Source organism: Podarcis filfolensis, assembly GCF_964270895.1.
Source record: "Podarcis filfolensis genome assembly, chromosome: 8".
Taxonomy (NCBI): Eukaryota; Metazoa; Chordata; class Lepidosauria; order Squamata; family Lacertidae; genus Podarcis; species Podarcis filfolensis.
The window spans coordinates 76,779,830-76,799,382 of record NC_139611.1 but is presented as its reverse complement, the minus strand read 5'-3'; the positions used below and the strand labels follow the sequence as shown (position 1 = coordinate 76,799,382).

Here is a 19,553-nt window from a genome sequence, read left to right as displayed (position 1 = left end):
TTCCAGATGAAAATGTTGGGCATGATGTCAAAGTGCAGGGAAAGTGCTAAGAAGGTGAATAAGCTTTTCTTTAGTGAGAGAGATGGAGAAAATATGCCTTAAAAATAGGACAGAATAATAATTCCATTGGAATGGAGCGTAAAAGTTGCTTGGGAAAGGAAAGGGAAGAAGAGAAAGTATGGCCATAGCAGAAAGAAATTAAATACATTTTACAAAGAAAGACACCTTGAAGTCTACTCCTTGGAACAGAGCACATCAACCCACTGGTGAGGTTCCAGATTCACTACTACTACTTGTTGATTGTGGAAATTTGGGGAGTTGAATGTGATTTGAGTGTCAGACAAGTATCCAGGAGGCTAGGGTTTGAATCTTCACTCAGCCATGAAGCTTACTGGGGGATCCTAGACCAGGCACTTTCCGTCAGCTTAACCTACCTCACAGGAATCTTCTGAGGATAAAATGGGGAGGGGAAAACCATGTATACTACCTTGAGCTTCTTAGAGGAAGTTGCTGCAGATAAATAAATGAATTAGAAAAATAAGAAATTGACAGCAAGTGAAATTGATAGATTGGTTCATCCCTAGTCCAGGATCCTGTCCCAACACTGGCCAGGCCAATGACTATGGGAAGCACACAACCGGGACCACACCACAGCAAAACTCTGGCTTACTGTGGGTTCCAGCAACTGTTATTTGAAATATGCTACTTTTGATATTGGAGGTAGTACCATTGTGCTCAGATCTAAGCTTGTGACCAAACAGTGGGAATAAAATGTATTTAAGTGAGAGTCTGGATGGGAGGGAAAGTTGGCTGTGGGAAAGGGAGGGTACACCTCCCCACTTCTTGGAAATAATTAAACCAGTGTTCTGAACAATGACTACAAATGACTACAGGAAATTGCTCTGCATCCAAAGCAATGGACTACAGGAAATTGCTCTAAAAAGCAATGGACTACAGGAAATGAAACAATGACTACAGGAAATTGCTCTGCATCCAAAGCAATGGAAAAAGAAGAAGAAGACAGGCAAAAAAAGAGCACAGCCAGAGCAGTTTCTAGCGTGTCAACTGGGGAGAGAGGCATGAGGCTACAATGGGAGTGAGGTACTGCCCTCCTGTCATAATAGTCCTGTACCCTTGCACAGGAGGGGAGAGACTTCATCAGGCAGGACCTCCTTCCATCTGCCTTGCCCCACCCTCCAGTCTCTGCTTCTCATTTTGTATTGTATTATGTTGTGCACTGTGGTTTGCTGTTGTTTTATTGATTTGAGTTTAGAAATTACTTATTGTAACTGATTGAGTGGATTTCTGTTTAATTTTGAAATGCTGATATTTAATATTATTCTATATTATTTTAATGAATGTTGAATGTTATTTTATTTGCATATTGTATATCGTATTATGCATATTGTCTTATTTATATGATATTAGCCACTCTGAGCCTGGCTTTGGCTGGGGACAGCGGGATACAAATAAAATTTATTATTATTATTATTATTATTATTATTATTATTATTATTATTATCTGATCAGCTGCTCCAAGAAGGATGCTGTAGTATTTCACAGTTCTTCTCATCTTTTGAAAATGGAAGATGGGATTTGAAGCAGGTATAAACAACTAGCTGGGTTCAATTCAAGACAATGTGGCTAAGGACAGTCACCACTAAACAGATCAGATGAGTCAAAGTATCACTCCCTGTCCCAACAATCTGACACAATTAGAATAAGGAGGGACAAAGTTCCATAAATTGATTTAATTAGCTCTCAGTGATGATCTTGGAGCCATTGTATTCTATTCAGTGTGTACCGGTGTGTCCCTGGCACCTTTCAACAGTCTTGAGCTATGTCTAGCTTTGCCAGCTGAGCAGTCACCTGAGCAGTACCTTGAGGCTCTCATTGCACTTTCATTAGTGGCCTGAAAGATCAGAAAAAGTATTTCGCTCCTTCCAACTCAGTAAGACTTCACATCAAGCAAGAGGAAAGACAGAGGCACTGGCTCGGAAAAGACCTTTATCCATGAAGGACCCAGCAACTTCCCATAGACCTTGGATGTGATACTATTAACAGTTTGTGCACATGTCTGTAGCAAATGAGGGCTAGAGGTAGGCACTGAAGAATATGGTTGGCCGTCTTAGCCATTGCTGTTAGTTGTTCTGCTTTAATGATGGGCATAGACAGATGACCTCAACTGACTTGGTAGCCTTCTTTGAACAAGTTGCTCATTTGGAGCTGTCCGTAGTCCTGCAGTATCCCTACCAGGGGGAGTTGACACCTTCCCTGCTGCCCTGCTGCCCTGCACCAATTCATGAGACAGCTGCCTCATTTGCTGACAGATAATCTTCTGTACTCTCACTATCAAAAACCTTTCAGGATTCTTTAAGAAGTTTCTGCTTTAGAATTGCTATGTAGATACAACCTCATAAAACTGAATTGTATGCTTTTAAAATAATAAAAACTTAAAAATTAAGATTACTAAAGAAAAATTGAAGAGCTATAGTAGCCTGGCTGCATAAAACAACAAAGTCTCAGAGGAGCACTGTTTTAGATTCAATGTTCTGCAGCAGATTCAACTTTAGCTACATTATTAATTATTACTAAAAAAACACTGACCACATGCACACAGTATTCAAATAATCAGTTAGGCTCCTGTGCTTTCTGGGAAGTCTACCCTGCAGGGAGGAAGGCTAAGTTAATCCTCTGGAGGAACTGAAAACCAAATTTAGGCAAATTCCGAAAATGTGGGCAGGACAGGATTTTGTCTAACTCTTGTATGGAAGCAGCCCTCCCCAAGACTGCCAGCTGTATACTATAGCCTCCAACTGTGACTTCCTGAGAAAAGACAGTGAGAAAAGGACTCACTACTTGTTAGGTGAACTTTGGGTATCAGGTGAAGGTGATGGTAAAGGAAAATGACCCCTGGACGGTTAACTCCAGTTGAATTTGACTTTGGGGTGCGGCACTCATCTCCACTTTCAGGCCGAGGGAGTTGCTGTTTGCTTGCAGACAGCTTTATGGCCCATGTCGCCAGCATGACTAAATCACTTCTGGTGCATAGAGGACTGTGATGAGTGCCTGAGCGCACATAAACACCATTTACCTTACCTCAGCTGGGGTATCTATTTATCTACTTGCACTGGTATGCTTTTGAACTGCTCATTTGGAGGATTTGGGACAGAGCAAGAGGAGCTCACCCATAGTACTGATTCAAACCGCAGACCTTCTGATCAGTAAGCCATTGAAGTTCATTGGTTTAGGCCTCAGCACCACCTGCATCCCTTTGGGTATTAACCCAACATGTACACCTAGGTCCCACTGCTCCATGTTTTCCCAACATTTTCGTGGCAGGTCAGAATCCCCCGCAAGGAATTAAAGATTGGCAGATGTCTGAAGTGTGCCCTTAACCCCATAAAAGCCATAGAATGCCTAATGTTTTTCACCCCAACCTCATCACCTGCCAAGATGCAGAAGAAGCCAATGGGACCAATTTCTGTCTACTTTCTTTTTTCAGTAGCTCTCCATCTCATCAGCTTTGTTCTTATGTATTTCCTCTGGAGAAAAAATAAAAAGCCTCCCCCAAACAGAATTTCCTTTACTTCCAGATACATATCCTTACATTCTACGTCTGTCTTACTTGTCTTCACATGAAGAGATTGATTCACCACCCCCACTCTTTATCTGTGTGGTGCACTAACAGCTTTTGGGGGTAATTTGGAGCTGAACCAACAATGTCTCTTCCTCAAGTGGCCTGGTACCTCCCACTTGACTGGTTCAGAGAATGGCCATGTTTGTGTAGCTCCCTAATGCAGGAAGCTCCATGGCCACTGATGGCTCCAATCAAGACCTTCCTCATCATTGTGTGGGTGACTAATTCATACCTGGCACTCTCTCAGTCATTGGCACATTCAACTCCTGAAGTCTCACTTCATCCCTTTTATCTTTTGGAAACCACGGCCAAGAAAGCAGGATCAGTTTTACTGCTTAAAGCCTCTATTGCATCCATGTGCACCCACAGCCCTTTCCATATGTATCTATTATCCAGGCTTTTCCTGACGGAGCATCTCCACCCCTGTCATTAAGTCCAGACACTGAGATCCAGCTCTCAGGGCCTTCTGGTGGTTCTCTCACTTTGAGAAGTGAGCTCTGAGGGAAGCAGGCAGAAGGCCTTCTTGGTAGTGGTGCCGACACTTTGCAATGACCTTCCATCAAAAGTCAAGTGGATAAGTAACTATAAAACCTTCAGGTGACATCTGAAGGCAGCCCTGCATAGGGAGATTTTTATTGTTTGATATTTGATTATGTTTCTGTATATGTTTGAACTGACCCAGAGTAGCCAGGGTGACCTAGTCAGATGGGTGGGGTAAAAAAATTTAAAAATTATTATTATTATTATTTAGAGGAAGAAATCTGAGAAGCTTCTATCAACAACTAATGAGATGTTAGAGAAATAATTCAGACAATTCCAAGAGTGAGCTTATATTTTTCGTATGTCCCTCTTCATCTTTGTAATGAACAAACAACTCCAATTCACAGACCTCCCTGAACTATTTGTTCCCAAGTGTTACTTGCAACATGAATCCATGGCCATTAAATATCTCCAAGCAAGCCTCTACCTGCATCAATTCATTTGATGATCCTTCTCTGCTCTGAGTCTCCTATTCTTTCTAGAATGCTGAAGGCACTCCTAAGCGCATGCCTCCTCTTGGCCCCACTTTCTGCAGGTAAGATGGGGGACATCTGATGATCTTTAGAGGACACTGAAGAGAACTTGCTTCTTGAGAGGGAAGGGGAGTTAGGAGTGTAGATCAACACCATAGAGAGCAAGGACTGCAGGGTTACCAAGAGAAAGTAGGGGAGAGTCAAGTCAAGAGATTATTTCTTGTGATGTTATACAGATAAACAATGTCATGTAGAAAAATAATGAAATATTTAACATGAAAGCTGCATTGCAGCAATACAGACAAAATGTGGATCACTCTCTGTGTGTCTGTGTGGTGTGGGGGGGGGGTAGGGACACAGAGGGGGGATTTGCAAAGGCAAGAGATTGCCAGATGAAAATGTTGGGCATGATTTCATAGTGGAGGGAAAGTGCTAAGAAGGTGAATAAGCTTTTCTTTACTGAGAGAGGTAGAGAAATATGCCTTAAAAATAGGATAGAATAATAATTCCACTGGAATGGAGAGAAAAAGTTGCTTAGGAAAGGGAAGGGAAGAAGACAATGTATGGCCATAGCAGGAAGAAATTAAATACATTTTACAAAGAAAGACACCTTCAAGTCTACTCCTTGGAACAGAGCACATCAACCCACTGGTAAGGATCCAGATCCACAACTACTACAGTGGTACCTCGGGATGCGAACAGGATCTGTTCCGGAGCCCCGTTCGCATCCTGAAGTGAACGCAACACGCATCCATGCGTCTGTGCATACGTGGGTCGTATTTTTCCACTTTCGTGTATGCGTGTATCGTCATTTTGACCCCCTGCGCCTGTGTGCGCGGCGAAACCCGGAAGTAACGCACACCGTTACTTCCAGGTCGCCACAGAGTGCAACCCGAAATACTTAACTTGAAGCACATTTATCCCAAGGTATGACTGTACTCATTGATTGTGGAAATGTGGGGCGCTGAATGTGATTTGAGTGCCAGACAAGGATCCAGAAGGCTAGGGTTTGAATCTTCACTCAGCCACAAAGCTCACTGGGGGATCCTAGACCAGGCACTTTCCCTCAGCTTAACCTACCTCACAGGAATCTTCTGAGGATAAAATGGGGAGGGGAAAACCATGTACACTACCTTGAGCTTCTTAGAGGAAGTGGCTGCAGATAAATAAATGAATTCGAAAAATAAGAACTTGACAGCAAGTGAAATTGATAAATTGGTTCATCCCTAGTCCACGATCCTGTCCTAACACTGGGCAGCCCAATGACTATGGGAAGCACACAATCAGGACCACACCACAGCAACACTCTGGCTTACAGTGGGTTCCAGCAACTGTTATTTGGAATATGCTACTTTTGATATTGGAGGTAATACATAGTCATTATGCTTAGTAGCCTTAGTAGTCTTATTCTCCATCATTTTATCGAATCCTCTTTAAAAGTCATTGAAATTGGTGGCATTCAATGCCTCTTGTAGAAAATTCCATAGTTCAATTGTGCTCAGATCTAAGCTTGTGACCAAACAGTGGGAATAAAATGTATTTAAGTGAGAGTCTGGATGGGAGGAAAAGTTGGCTGTGGGAAAGGGAGAGTACACCTCTCCACTTCTTGGAAATAATTCACCCAGCGTTCTGAACAACGGCTACAAGAGTTTTAATTAATGAGTGTTTTACTCATTTCATTTCATTCTCTTCTATTAAAATGCTTATTAAATTGAACACTTTTTAATTTAAAAGATTTAATTCATGATCACCTCTTCCTCTGTGTCTCATTAAGCAAACAGCAAAACGAAATAATGATGATGATGATGATGATGATGATTCATGAATCTTTTCCTCCTGTCCTCAGCGGTATTTCTGGAGTGCAAATATAAATTTAACGGGACTGGAATAACATCTAAAGGCAGTGCAGAAACATCTTGTAATAGTAATGTTATATATACCTGTTCTGCCAGTGTTCTGCGTACAAATATAGGTAAGATTTGCCTGTCTTTTTGTCTTTTCTGTTGGATTTGACCCAGGTTAAGATATAGGTGAACTTTAAGGGCTCTACTGCATATAGAAGTTTATGGTGGGGCAACTCACCTTTGAAGAAATTGAGGTGAGGATGCTGTGGTACTTCAGCTGTAGATGAATTAGAACTCCCATCAGCCTTAGCTAGCCTGGCCACCAGTCAGGCATGATAGGAGATGCAGTCCAGCAACATCAGAAGTAAGGAATGAATGGCTTGCATATGAAAGTGGGGAATCTAACATCACCTGATCACAAGCAGTGGCTGAATTTGGGTGTTGATCGCCAAGCTTGGAGAACTTGATTTGCATCAACCAGAAATCCCTATTGAGCCAAACCAATGAACTCCAGTTTAGTTTTGGTTATCAAACTAGGACAAGAAGCCTGCAAAATAAGCTGAATATCCCCTTTGCCGTAAATGACATTACAATTGAGAATCCTTTCACAGATGTATAAAAACTAGTCAAAAGCTGAGCAACCAGAATGGGAGATGAAGATGCTTCACAAATTCATGGCTCCTTATCCCCCCTCAAGTAATTTTGACAGAATTCTCAGTGATGAAATGATGAGGAAGCAACCAGCATGAAGGAAGTATTCCTGTAGTTCACCTCTTATAAAGGGTTTTAGTTACCCAGCTTGATTCAAAGTGGGTCCCTCCACCTTGATGGTCTTTTGTTCCTACTTCAACCATTGGTTCAGGTTGATTTGATCCTGGTTAACCCACTCCTTCTACCCAGGAGGGAGTGGGTGCCATTTTGTGGTTCATCTCAGTGCCAAAATGTCTTGGGGCAATCCTGGGTGGGATGCTGCTTACTTGACCATCTGTTCCAACATCACTGCTACATTCTTGGAGGGAGAGGGGCAAGGGGGTAGTAAGGTTGGTGTAATGCAAGTGTCTTGCCAAGTGTCTTGTGTTGGGCAACAGGAGCTCAGGGAAGCATGCCCCGAACCTGCAAACTGTTCGGACCTACTAGAAGAGAGAGTGCAGTGTATGGCAGATGTATTGTCAGATGTATAGAAAAAGGCATGATTCTTCATGCAACAAATTTGACCTAAAATGAAATTCTGAATAAATTTCAAATTTAATGCATTTTGCAAATTAATTGTTAACATAAAAAGAGAGGCTGGTTCTATGGATTATGGAGGCAAGAGACTACTACTTGTGGTTGAGAGCTGAACTCTTAAGTGCCTGCAGAAAACCTTTCTTTTCCACCAGACCATTAAGAATACACTAGTTTATTGAAATCTATCTATTTACTTTTAATATTGTATCTTTTATGTATTACAACTGAAAAACATTTGATATCTCTTTCCTTTTACGATATAGCAGTGTGCACAAATTTAAATAAATAAACAGAACCTTGCTTTAGATTGCCAAATTGAATAATACTTCCCATATTGTTACATTGAAAAAGTCCTCATTCCGACAACACAGAAAATTGGAAGCATTATAATGAATGTGCTTTAGGAGCAATGGACCACATTTCCCCCCAGATCCTGATAGTTCTTTCAAATTCTTTTTCACAGTTAAACCTGAAGTGCAAATTGAGAATACTTGTTTGTCATCCAGATATTGTTTCTCAGGCGATTACAGCTTCACTGCAGCGGATGGTAAATTCTTTGAGATGAAGATGCAATGCTGCAACACTGACCTGTGTAACAATGAAACTCTCAGCCGTAAGTTTCTGCATCATTGTAGAATCATTAACATGTTAGGGCTTGTATCCTTAGTCAATCAACAGTACTCAGAGGGACCTTCTAGGCAGCTTTGTCTCTGCCTGAGAAGGGATGGGTTACCTTTCCAGCCAGGCCTCTTCTTCTTCCTGTCCCTTGAAGCAGCACCATGAAGGATCAGATATAAAATTGGATACCTAAGCTCCTGAACAGCCCATAAATAGCTTATGGTCCCTTCAAGTTCACTTTCAATTGGATGTTTCAAATATGGACCTTACAACCAACCTATCTTATCCAAGTGTCCTCCTGAATCACCCTTGAGCTAGTTCTTCTCTGTCCTTTAATTGACAAGTACTACTTAAAGCAGAAGGGATGGGGGTGGGGCTGTGGGTTAAACCACAGAGCCTAGGACTTGCCGATCAGGAGGTCGGTGGTTCGTATCCCCGCAACGGGGTGAGCTCCCGTTGCTTGGTCCCTGCTCCTGCCAACCTAGCAATTCGAAAGCACATCAAAGTGCAAGTAAATAAATAGGTACTGCTCTGGCGGGAAGGTAAATGGCGTTTCCGTCCGCTGCTCTGGTTCTCCAGAAGCAGCTTAGTCATGCTGGCCACATGACCCGGAAGCTGTACGCCGGCTCCCTCAACAAATAAAGCGAGATGAATCATAGAATCATAGAATCATAGAGTTGGAAGAGACCACAAGGGCCATCGAGTCCAACCCCCTGCCAAGCAGGAAACACCATCAGAGCACTCCTGACATATGGTTGTCAAGCCTCTGCTTAAAGACCTCCAAAGAAGGAGACTCCACCACACTCCTTGGCAGCAAATTCCACTGTCGAACAGCTCTTACTGTCAGGAAGTTCTTCCTAATGTTTAGGTGGAATCTTCTTTCTTGTAGTTTGGATCCATTGCTCCGTGTCCGCTTCTCTGGAGCAGCAGAAAACAACCTTTCTCCCTCCTCTATGTGACATCCTTTTATATATTTGAACATGGCTATCATATCACCCCTTAACCTCCTCTTCTCCAGGCTAAACATGCCCAGCTCCCTTAGCCGTTCCTCATAAGGCATCGTTTCCAGGCCTTTGACCATTTTGGTTGCCCTCCTCTGGACACGTTCCAGTTTGTCAATGTCCTTCTTGAACTGTGGTGCCCAGAACTGGACACAGTACTCCAGGTGAGGTCTGACCAGAGCAGAATACAGTGGCACTATTACTTCCCTTGATCTAGATGCTATACTCCTATTGATGCAGCCCAGAATTGCATTGGCTTTTTTAGCTGCCGCGTCACACTGTTGGCTCATGTCAAGTTTGTGGTCAACCAAGACTCCTAGATCCTTTTCACATGTAGTGCTCTCAAGCCAGGTGTCACCCATCTTGTATTTGTGCCTCTCATTTTTTTTGCCCAAGTGCAATACTTTACATTTCTCCCTGTTAAAATTCATCTTGTTTGTTTTGGCCCAGTTCTCTAATCTGTTAAGGTCGTTTTGAAGTGTGATCCTGTCCTCTGGGGTGTTAGCCACCCCTCCCAGTTTGGTGTCATCTGCAAATTTGATCAGGATGCCCTTGAGTCCATCATCCAAGTCGTTGATAAAGATGTTGAATAAGACCGGGCCCAAGACAGAACCCTGTGGCACCCCACTAGTCACTCTTCTCCAGGATGAAGAGGAACCATTGATGAGCACCCTTTGGGTTCGGTCAGTCAGCCAGTTACAAATCCACTGAGTGGTAGCATAGTCAAGACCGCATTTTACCAGCTTCTTTACAAGAATATCATGGGGCACCTTGTCAAATGCCTTGCTGAAATCAAGGTAGGCTACATCCACTGCGTTCCCTTCATCTACCAGGCTTGTAATTCTGTCAAAAAACGAGATCAGGTTAGTCTGACATGACTTATTTTTCAGAAATCCATGCTGACTATTGGTGATCACAGCATTCCTTTCTAGGTGCTCACAGACTGTTTGCTTAATGATCTGCTCCAGAATCTTCCCTGGTATTGATGTCAGACTGACTGGGCGGTAATTATTTGGGTCCTCTCTTTTCCCCTTTTTGAAAATAGGGACAACATTTGCCCTCCTCCAGTCTGCCGGGACTTCGCCTGTTCTCCAGGAATTCTCAAAGATGACTGCCAGTGGTTCTGAAATCACATCTGCCAGTTCTTTTAATACTCTTGGATGCAGTTCATCTGGCCCTGGAGACTTGAATACATCTAGACTAGCCAAGTATTCTTGTACTATCTCCTTAGTTATTCTGGGCTGTGTTTCCTCTGCTGAATCATTTGCTCCAAATTCTTCAGGTCGGGCATTGTTTTCTTTATCGGAGAAGACTGAGGCAAAGAAGGCATTGAGGAGTTCAGCCCTTTCTGTGTCCCCTGTTTGCATTTCACCATCTTCTCCTCTGAGTGACCCCACTGTTTCTTTGTTCTTCCTTTTGCTACGAACATACCCATAAAAGCCTTTTTTGTTGCTTTTAACCTCTCTAGCAAGCCTGAGTTCATTCTGTGCTTTAGCTTTTCTGACTTTGTGTCTACACGTGCTGGCTATTTGTTTGAATTCCTCTTTGGTGGTTTCCCCCCTTTTCCATTTTTTGTACACATCCTTTTTTAATCTTAACTCAGTTAAAAGTTCTTTAGATAGCCACCCTGGCTTCTTTAGGCACCTTCCATGTTTCCGTCTCATTGGTATTGCCTGAAGTTGTGCTTTTACTATCTCCCTCTTAACAAACTCCCAGCCATCATGAACTCCCTTTCCTTTTAGTATTACTGTCCATGGGATCTCACCCAGCACTTCCCTAAGTTTTATGAAGTCGGCCTTCTTAAAGTCGAGAAATTGAGTCCTAGTATGCTTGGCTGCTCCTTTCCGCTGTATAGTAAACTTCAGAAGAGCATGATCACTCGCGCCTAATGATCCTTCCACTTCTACCCCACTAACCAGGTCATCAACATTGGTTAGGACCAGATCTAAAATGGCTGTTCCTCTTGTTGCTTCTCCCACTTTCTGGACAATGAAGTTGTCTGCAAGGCCAGTGAGGAATCTGTTTGACCTTATGCTCTTGGCTGAGTTTGACATCCAACAAATATCCGGGTAATTGAAGTCCCCCATTACTACTATCTCCCTTCCTTTTGCATGCTTGGCCATCTGTTCCAGGAAGGCATCATCTATGTCCTCCGTTTGGCTTGGGGATCTATAGTAAACTCCCACAATGAGGTCACTGTTATTCTTCTCTCCCTTAATTTTGACCCAAATGCTCTCACTTTGGCTTTGAGGTTCTAAATCTTGGATCTCTTCACAGGTATACACATCCCTGACATATAATGCCACTCCTCCTCCTTTCTTGTCTGGTCTGTTTCTCTGAAATAGATTGTATCCCTCCATTATTACATTCCAATCGTGGGACTTATCCCACCAGGTTTCAGTGATTCCTATTATGTCATATTTAGTTTGCTGTACCAAGAGCTCAAGCTCATCTTGTTTATTTCCCATACTTTGCGCATTAGTGTACAGACATTGAAGTCCATTAATCATTCCCCCGTGTCTCTTATTTAAGGATTTTTTCCTCCCACCACTAGGTCTGCGTGCTGTTTGCTCCATTCGGTCTATGACATTTGGATGATCATCTTCATCAATTGATAGACTCCTACCTTCAGGAGCACTGTCTCCCTCCCCCACATTAGTCAGTTTAAAGCCCTCCTGATGAGGTTTCTGAGATTTTTTGCAAAAACATTCCTCCCAACCGTTGTGAGGTGCAGCCCATCGCTTGCCAGAAGTCCATCTTCAAGAAACTGCATTCCGTGATCTAAGAATCCAAACCATTCCTGTTTACACCATTTGCGAAGCCAGTTGTTCACTTCCACTATTTTTCCCTCTCTCCCTGGGCCACGTCGTTCAACTGGGAGGACAGATGAGATGACAATTTGTGCATTTAATTGCTTCAGTTTCCTGCCCAGAGCCTCGTAATCTCTTTTGATCTTCTGGAGGCTATTGCTTGCAGTGTCATTGGTTCCCACATGAACCAAGAGGAAGGGGTATTTGTCAGTGGGTTTTATGATTCCTTGCAGTCGTTCAGTTACATCTTGGATCTTAGCCCCGGGGAGACAGCACACTTCCCGAGACATCTTGTCAGGCCCACAGATCACTGCTTCTGTTCCCCTCAGTAGGGAATCCCCTATCACCACTACACGCCTCCTCTTAGGTCTGGTCGGGGTTCTTCCGTGAGCTGTCCGTTCCAAGGTCGCCTGCACATTCCCTGAGGACTGCCTTTGCTGCTCGTCTTCATATACCTGATCGACTGTAATGAGGGAGAGATCCTCAAATGGAGTCTGCTCTTCGTCTTCCATGCTAGGAGAAAGGACCTCAAAGCGATTGCGTATTTCTAAACAATCAGAGCGAACCCTGGGCCTCCTACTTCTTTGAGTCACGTTTCTCCATATATCTGGCTCCTGTGTTGGTGAACTAGCCTCCTTCTCAGGGGAGTCCCCTGTCTCCTCCTTGGTGGAGACGGTGTGCTCTGTTGCTTCCAAGAAGAGCTCCAGCTCTCTAATTCTTTGGAGCGTAGCTACACGTTCCTCCAGTTGCTGGACTTTGTCTTTTAAGAGGGCAATCAACATGCAATTGCTGCAGGTAAAGCTGCCTGCAACCTTTGGCAAGATGGCAAACATTGCGCAGGAACCACAGGCGACTGCAGCTGTTCCCTCACCCTCCATCTTGAGAAGGTGTCGTTGGGGGTGACTACAGCGGTCCTCCATCATAAAAAGCGTGAAGACAGGACAAATAAATCCCCCCCAAATAAACCTATATCTCCCCCAACAAACGTTTGAGACTAGCTCCCCTAAATCTAAAAGATGGATCAAACTGCGCGCGCCACTAGGCGCGCACCGCTGCCCTACAAGCTCTGACAAGCTCCTCCCACAGCTAATCACCTACCTCAACAGAAGCCCTGCCCCCTCTGACCTTTGCACAGAGAAAGCAGCTAATCAGCCACAAGAAACTCACACAAGAAAACCCTTTTTGTTCCTTCTTCAGCAGCTGCCCTACAAGCTCTGACAAGCTCCTCCCACAGCTAATCACCTACCTCAACAGAAGCCCTGCCCCCTCTGACCTTTGCACAGAGAAAGCAGCTAATCAGCCACAAGAAACTCACACAAGAAAACCCTTTTTGTTCCTTCTTCAGCAGCTGCCCTACAAGCTCTGACAAGCTCCTCCCACAGCTAATCACCTACCTCAACAGAAGCCCTGCCCCCTCTGACCTTTGCACAGAGAAAGCAGCTAATCAGCCACAAGAAACTCACACAAGAAAACCCTTTTTGTTCCTTCTTCAGCAGCTGCCCTACAAGCTCTGACAAGCTCCTCCCACAGCTAATCACCTACCTCAACAGAAGCCCTGCCCCCTCTGACCTTTGCACAGAGAAAGCAGCTAATCAGCCACAAGAAACTCACACAAGAAAACCCTTTTTGTTCCTTCTTCAGCAGCTGCCCTACAAGCTCTGACCCTAGTGGTCACGACTGGCCCTAGTGGTCAGGGGTTCCTTTACCTTTTTATCTAACCCATCAGTTATAATTGTGCAAATATAAGCCCCTACCTTACAGCATTCTCTAACATTTATTTATTGAATTTATTGAATTTAGGAACCACCCTGTACCTGGGTGTCTCAGGGCGGTTCACAGAAACTCTTGGAAGCTCATTGCTGAAGAGCAGAAGAAAGACAGAATCTCTGTACAAAAATGGGGGACTAAGAGCCTATATTTTCAGAGAGGCTACAGCATAATCGATGACATGAATACATTCCGAGAGATTAAAAGGAAAATAAAGTTCACACTCCCCACCCCACTTTGGGTAAAGGTCATTCATCTCAGAGACCAATGGTGACTTTGTCCCATGCTCAGCTCTGAACCCAGATTGTTTCTAGATCATGTTTTCATCCAAGAACACTTGCAGCTGCCCCAGCAAAACTAAGTTCCTAGGCTAGATTCCATTTACATAACACAGAAATACAAAAACAGACAAAGACATTAACATGCTCACTTTACATTTGATCTTGAAAGTTCCTGATCGCAACATGCTGGCTGAAAATGGTCTGAAGTGCCCATCCTGCTTCTCTAAAGGAAAGAAAAAGTGTAAAAGTGAGAAGACCGTCAACTGCCTTGAGAATGAGACCCAATGTGTTGATTTTAGAGGAGCTCTTCATAAAGGTAACATTGCTATTCCGTCAGGGTGAAAAGGCCTAGTCATCGCCTGGGTCACGCAGACTCTGTCCTGATCTCCTTCTGTCCCTTCCTTCCTCTCTTTTTACATTGCACGTTGCTGGAAAAGTGTGTGGGGTCATATCTCTTAGTGGCTGCACTGCACTCTTCCTTAGTGTTTTGCCTGCCTGGACTTTGCCCTTTAACTTTCATAATGCCACTTGCTTGTCTAGAAGCAGGATTCAGATTCTGATGTTTATATTAAATACGCTTCTGGACAAAAGGGGAAAGTGCATTCATTGCTCCACCCCAGTTGCTCTTGATCTTTCTACCACTGGGATGCAGTTCAGGACAAAATGTGTGCCTCTTTCTCAAAAAGCATATTTATTGGGTAAAGAAATGTAACTAAATTTCCTTAAATACTGTGACAATGAGCAGTATCTAGCTAGATGCTCTGTATCCTCCTAAAAGCTACTCGCGATCAACAGTGTTTTTGAGGAATAATTCTCTTTGGAAAGGGACCAGATTTACTACACCCTTCCTTCCTGAAAAGTAGAGGGGATCGGGAATGAACAAAGGAGGGGTATATGGGCTGATTTGCCCCAGGAAGGAAGAGGCAGAGTCCAGGCCATTTGAGCTGCCTCTGCCCTACATTTCCCCCCCTCATCCTTATCCTGCACTTTACAGCCTGGGCTTTGCTAGTTTCACTTTTGAGGGCGGAGTAAGAATTCGGACAGGAGTTCCTGATCGGCTTTTGGAAACCCCCTTTTCCGCCAGTTCATGTTAGATGTGTTTAAACACATATATGGGAAAACAAAAGGAGGATTCTCTGGATGTCACAGTTTGGGACAATGAGGCAGCCTCAGTTGGCATCCAACCATCCTGAGAGACAATGGAATGCAACTCCAGCTTTTTATGTGGCTAGATCACACTGTTGACTCATGCCAGGATCACACACTCAAGGCTCACAAACAAGGGAGGGAGTGTTGTTTTCCAATACTGTTGTGTGGCCACAGCATGTGCCTTTTAACAGGGCCAGGAGATGGCAGAGATAGAATTCCTTGCATTTTAATGCAAATCACCTGACCACAAGAATTTGATTTTGTTAACATATTAATTAGGGGAGTTTATAAAACCTCTAATTTCATAATATATTATAAATAGAACCTGTTTATTAATAAACTTCATGTCTTGAGACTCCTTTGGGTATGATGCCAATCTGAGTCATTTTTTTACTTTAACTCCTAATGTTGAAAATTTTGTACATTCATGTTATGATGGAATTATGTTATTTCTCAGATTTCTTAAATATATACTTTTTAAAACTAACGTGTTAAAATTCTCATTCACCATCACAGGAACCATCTCCTATTCCCTGGGAAAAGGACTAAAGTCAACACTTCTTTTCTTTTTTTCCAGATACCTTCTTTATCACCTTTTTCACTTTCAAAGGTTGTTCAACAACAAATCTTTGTACCATCCGCAAAAATGGAAGATTTCTTATTGCAACTGGGAGATTTGTTCTTACAGTTACCGAAGAAAGCTGTTATAGTGCTTTACGAATCTCAAACCAGCCTGAACAGGAAGGCTAAATGGGACCGTGTAGACCTCCTCCTTGTGTATTCCAAATTCTTTGGCAATGAAGGGAAATTGGAGGCCTGGTGGTGAAATCCAGGACTCGGGATCTCTGTTTCTTTCTTGCTTGCTTTGGTAAAGGAAAACAAGAGCAGAGAAAAGGGGGTCAGAATGCGGGAATTGTGGATTCTAAATACAAGGAACTCTGTAGTGTATGATTAAAAAAAATTCATTATGATCGTTATAATGCAAAATAAATGGTTAAGAAAAATAAAATGCTGGTTCTTGGAACTGTTTCTTTCAGATACAAATGCACTTATTATTTATTGATTTGGCCAAGGACATTACTAAATATAAAATACATAAAACGGGATGAAAACAAAATAATATACATTGCACAGGAAAAGAAATCATTATTAAATTCAGAGGTTTTGTTAGATAAGAGTTTTCTCCTGAAGAATTTAACTTTAGGGTAGGTGCTATTCATGGTGAGCTCTGGCATTTGTAAATCTAGAAAAACAGCACTGATCCCTACAACCCCCCCCCCCCAAATCGTCCTGTCTTTTTATAATTATGGTTAGTTTTAGTTTTTCTTGCATTACCAAGTCTTCTTTCAGATGAATATTTCAGAATGGGGAAGCATATATAGCAGACAGGAAGCTTAAAAGTTACCGAACCCTTGTGGCAGTCATGGTGGAGCATCAGTATCAGGATTCAAGTTCAGTTTTGCAGTCCATGGTTTATCTTTCCTGGACTCAGCCATCTCATCTCTCTCCTGACACTGAGCTACAGGCCATGGGTATGACAACTGGTCTGTATGTCTCTCCTCGTTGCCTTCAGACAGGGTGCCATAAAAAGTGCCCTCCACCCCCGCAAAAAAATTCCACTGACTGAGCGTCATGCAAACAATAGGTATCGGTAGTATAAAGCTATTAGGGGTCTTTACTCCCCCACCCCCAATAAAATGTCTGAGGGAGCTGGTCCCTTCCAAACTTGATGGGCATGGCAACTGGTCTGTCTGTCTCTCCTAGTTGCCTTCAGGCAGGGTGCCATAGACACTCCCTCCCCCTCAAATCCACTGACTGAGCAGCCTTGCAAGATACATTGGTCTTGCATACAACAGGCATCAGTAGTATTTGAATACTACCTCCTGTCAATTGGTTATGCCCCACCCCTCTAGAGTTTGATTGAAGATGTCATATGACACTCTACCTAAAAGGTCCCATTCCAGAAGTCCCACCTCCAAGGGCCACCATGAAATAACTTGGGGGGGGGGTCCACATAACCCTTCTATCTGTGTTGATGGCTCACCACTGCTGCCTTCAGGTAAGCAGGGACCACCCCCTCTTCTAAGGAGGCATTAATCACCTTCCTGACCCGGTCAGCTTTCCCCTTCCTGCTAATTTTCCTCAGACCAGAGGGGCAAGGGGCAATGTCCTTGTTTCTTACCTACTGAAACTCATCCAACACAACAGGGTAGACCATGCTCTGGACATCCCTTGAGATTCATCTGCTGTAACAGAGGAGTCAGGTTTCCAGTGGGTGCAAGCAATTTCATCCTCAAAATGCAAACAAGTCACAGCATTGACAAGTCACAAGCACCCTCCCCAAACCCCAAAGACAGCCCCTCCCCATTTTCGCCTTGGAGCTTTCCTTTTCTCACCCAGCCTCTCACCCTGGGAGATGTCCACTTCTCCACCTCTCCACCTGGTAACTGGCAGCCGGTTGAGTCCCCCCCCCCCACTTGTCAGCACATTAAGCCTTTTATTTTATTTTTTAAACTCAGACCACTGCTTTCATATCATGTGTTTGAGATATGTATTGTAGTAATGCCAAATTCCCAGAATAACAGAATGTCACCACTCTTGCTAACAATACTTCCCTTACCAAATAGGAATAAAAAAAAGTTAGAAGAAGGTCACTTAAGAATTTGGGAACATTTGGGGAAATATGTACACAGAAAACAACAAATCTGACGCAGTCTAACCTAGTATATTTTAACACCACTTTCTGAACCTCAAAGAGATGTGGCAGCGAACAGTGCGTGCACATCCCTTGTGGGTCACATCTTCTACTCTGATCTGCAACAACTGGTATTAAGAGGCTTGATGGCTCTCATGCTGGAGGGAAGATAGCTATCATGACTACATTTAAAAAGAAAAATACTGAAAAGCTACAAAACTGACAGTGCAAACTTGAATGGTCCTATGGTTGCGAGCAGGTTCCAGGTTCACCTGATTTCTGGGAAGAGCATGTGTGTGACATGCTAATTGTTGATTACTTTGTTCCTCATTAGAATTAGGATCTTTCAATCTCAGTTTTATCATAAAGCCCGAGGCAGTAACACATTTATTTAAAGTACCTGTTTACTGAAAGTGTAGGTGTGGTTAGACTGGAAGAGGCATCTGGCTGCTTCCCACAGAGTTCCTTAAAAAGACTGTATCCAAAAGAAAAAAAGAGCTTTGTGTTACAATATAAAAAGTATAGGAATTCTGGGAAAGCATGCATTCTCCATTTCCATAATTTCCCGCTCCTCACTGGACCAGTCCTTCCCAGCTGGAATTCTTGGGCAACCTATCCTTGGCCCATAATTCCCTCAAGTCAGCTTCTTCTTCCATAGGTTACCTGCTTGGCTTTTGATCCCTCTGGCATTATGATGGCTTCCCTGGGGATATGCCTTTTTTCACAGTTGGTTTCGACTAGTGCCCAGGCTGAACAATACAGAGGTGTGGGAGCAGTGCAATGGTTGGGAAAGCCCCTTCTTTCTGGTATGAATGAAGCAGCAGAAAGAGGCGCTTGTGCGGCTTCTGGAAGGAGGCTCTGACATTGTCCTACAGTCCAACAGTATTCTTCCCAAAGCCTGGTAAACAGTAACTAGGCTTTAAGAAGGAGCCCTCATTCCCCAGGAGCTGATTTCATGGCCCTTCTCTGCTGGCAGGGAGAAATCAGGACACCCTGGAATCAAGGCACAGCCAATGACAGCTTACTGAATTCTGTGGCCATCCTGGCCAAATCGGGACTGTTGAGGGGTATGCATTCAAATCAGCTTGAAAATCACTTTGCCTCCAAGATGAATGTACTCTTCAGCTGTAGGGAGAATATTAGAACATTTACAACTCAAAATGGTCATAGTTGGAGGCCATAGGATTGGCGAAAAAGTCCATTGCCTTTTAAAAATGACTTTTTGTATGTTGTTGTTTTAAAAAGGCTAAGATACATGAACATACAAAAATTGTTAGGCCCAGCCTGTCTCTTCTACCACCTGTTCTAACTCTTTTATCATTTCACTTGGTTGAGAGATGTGTCCTCTTGTATTGGGGATAGATGACATATAACCATGCATTCAAAAACTGTCAAAACTGTCAAAGACAGCCACCCAATCTTAAACAACTCCTTACCCACAATAATACTACAACCAGACGTAACACGGACACTGGCACCAGAGCCTGCAATAAACCCAGATGCCAACT

General features: G+C 43.3%; 1 long non-coding RNA gene across 2 annotated transcripts; it reads left to right on the top strand.

The window, feature by feature from the left end:
• The first annotated feature begins 1,856 nt into the window (after nucleotides 1-1,856).
• Nucleotides 1,857-16,359, top strand: LOC310769166. 2 transcript variants are annotated; one of them, XR_014551469.1, is made up of 6 exons: nucleotides 1,857-2,099; nucleotides 4,528-4,715; nucleotides 6,428-6,625; nucleotides 8,188-8,337; nucleotides 14,371-14,517; nucleotides 15,928-16,359. It is a non-coding gene; the product is annotated as an uncharacterized lncRNA (long non-coding RNA). The 2 variants fall into 2 exon arrangements; XR_014551470.1 differs by having other exon boundaries at nucleotides 1,858-2,099; nucleotides 13,954-14,517.
• Nucleotides 16,360-19,553: the final 3,194 nt, after the last annotated feature.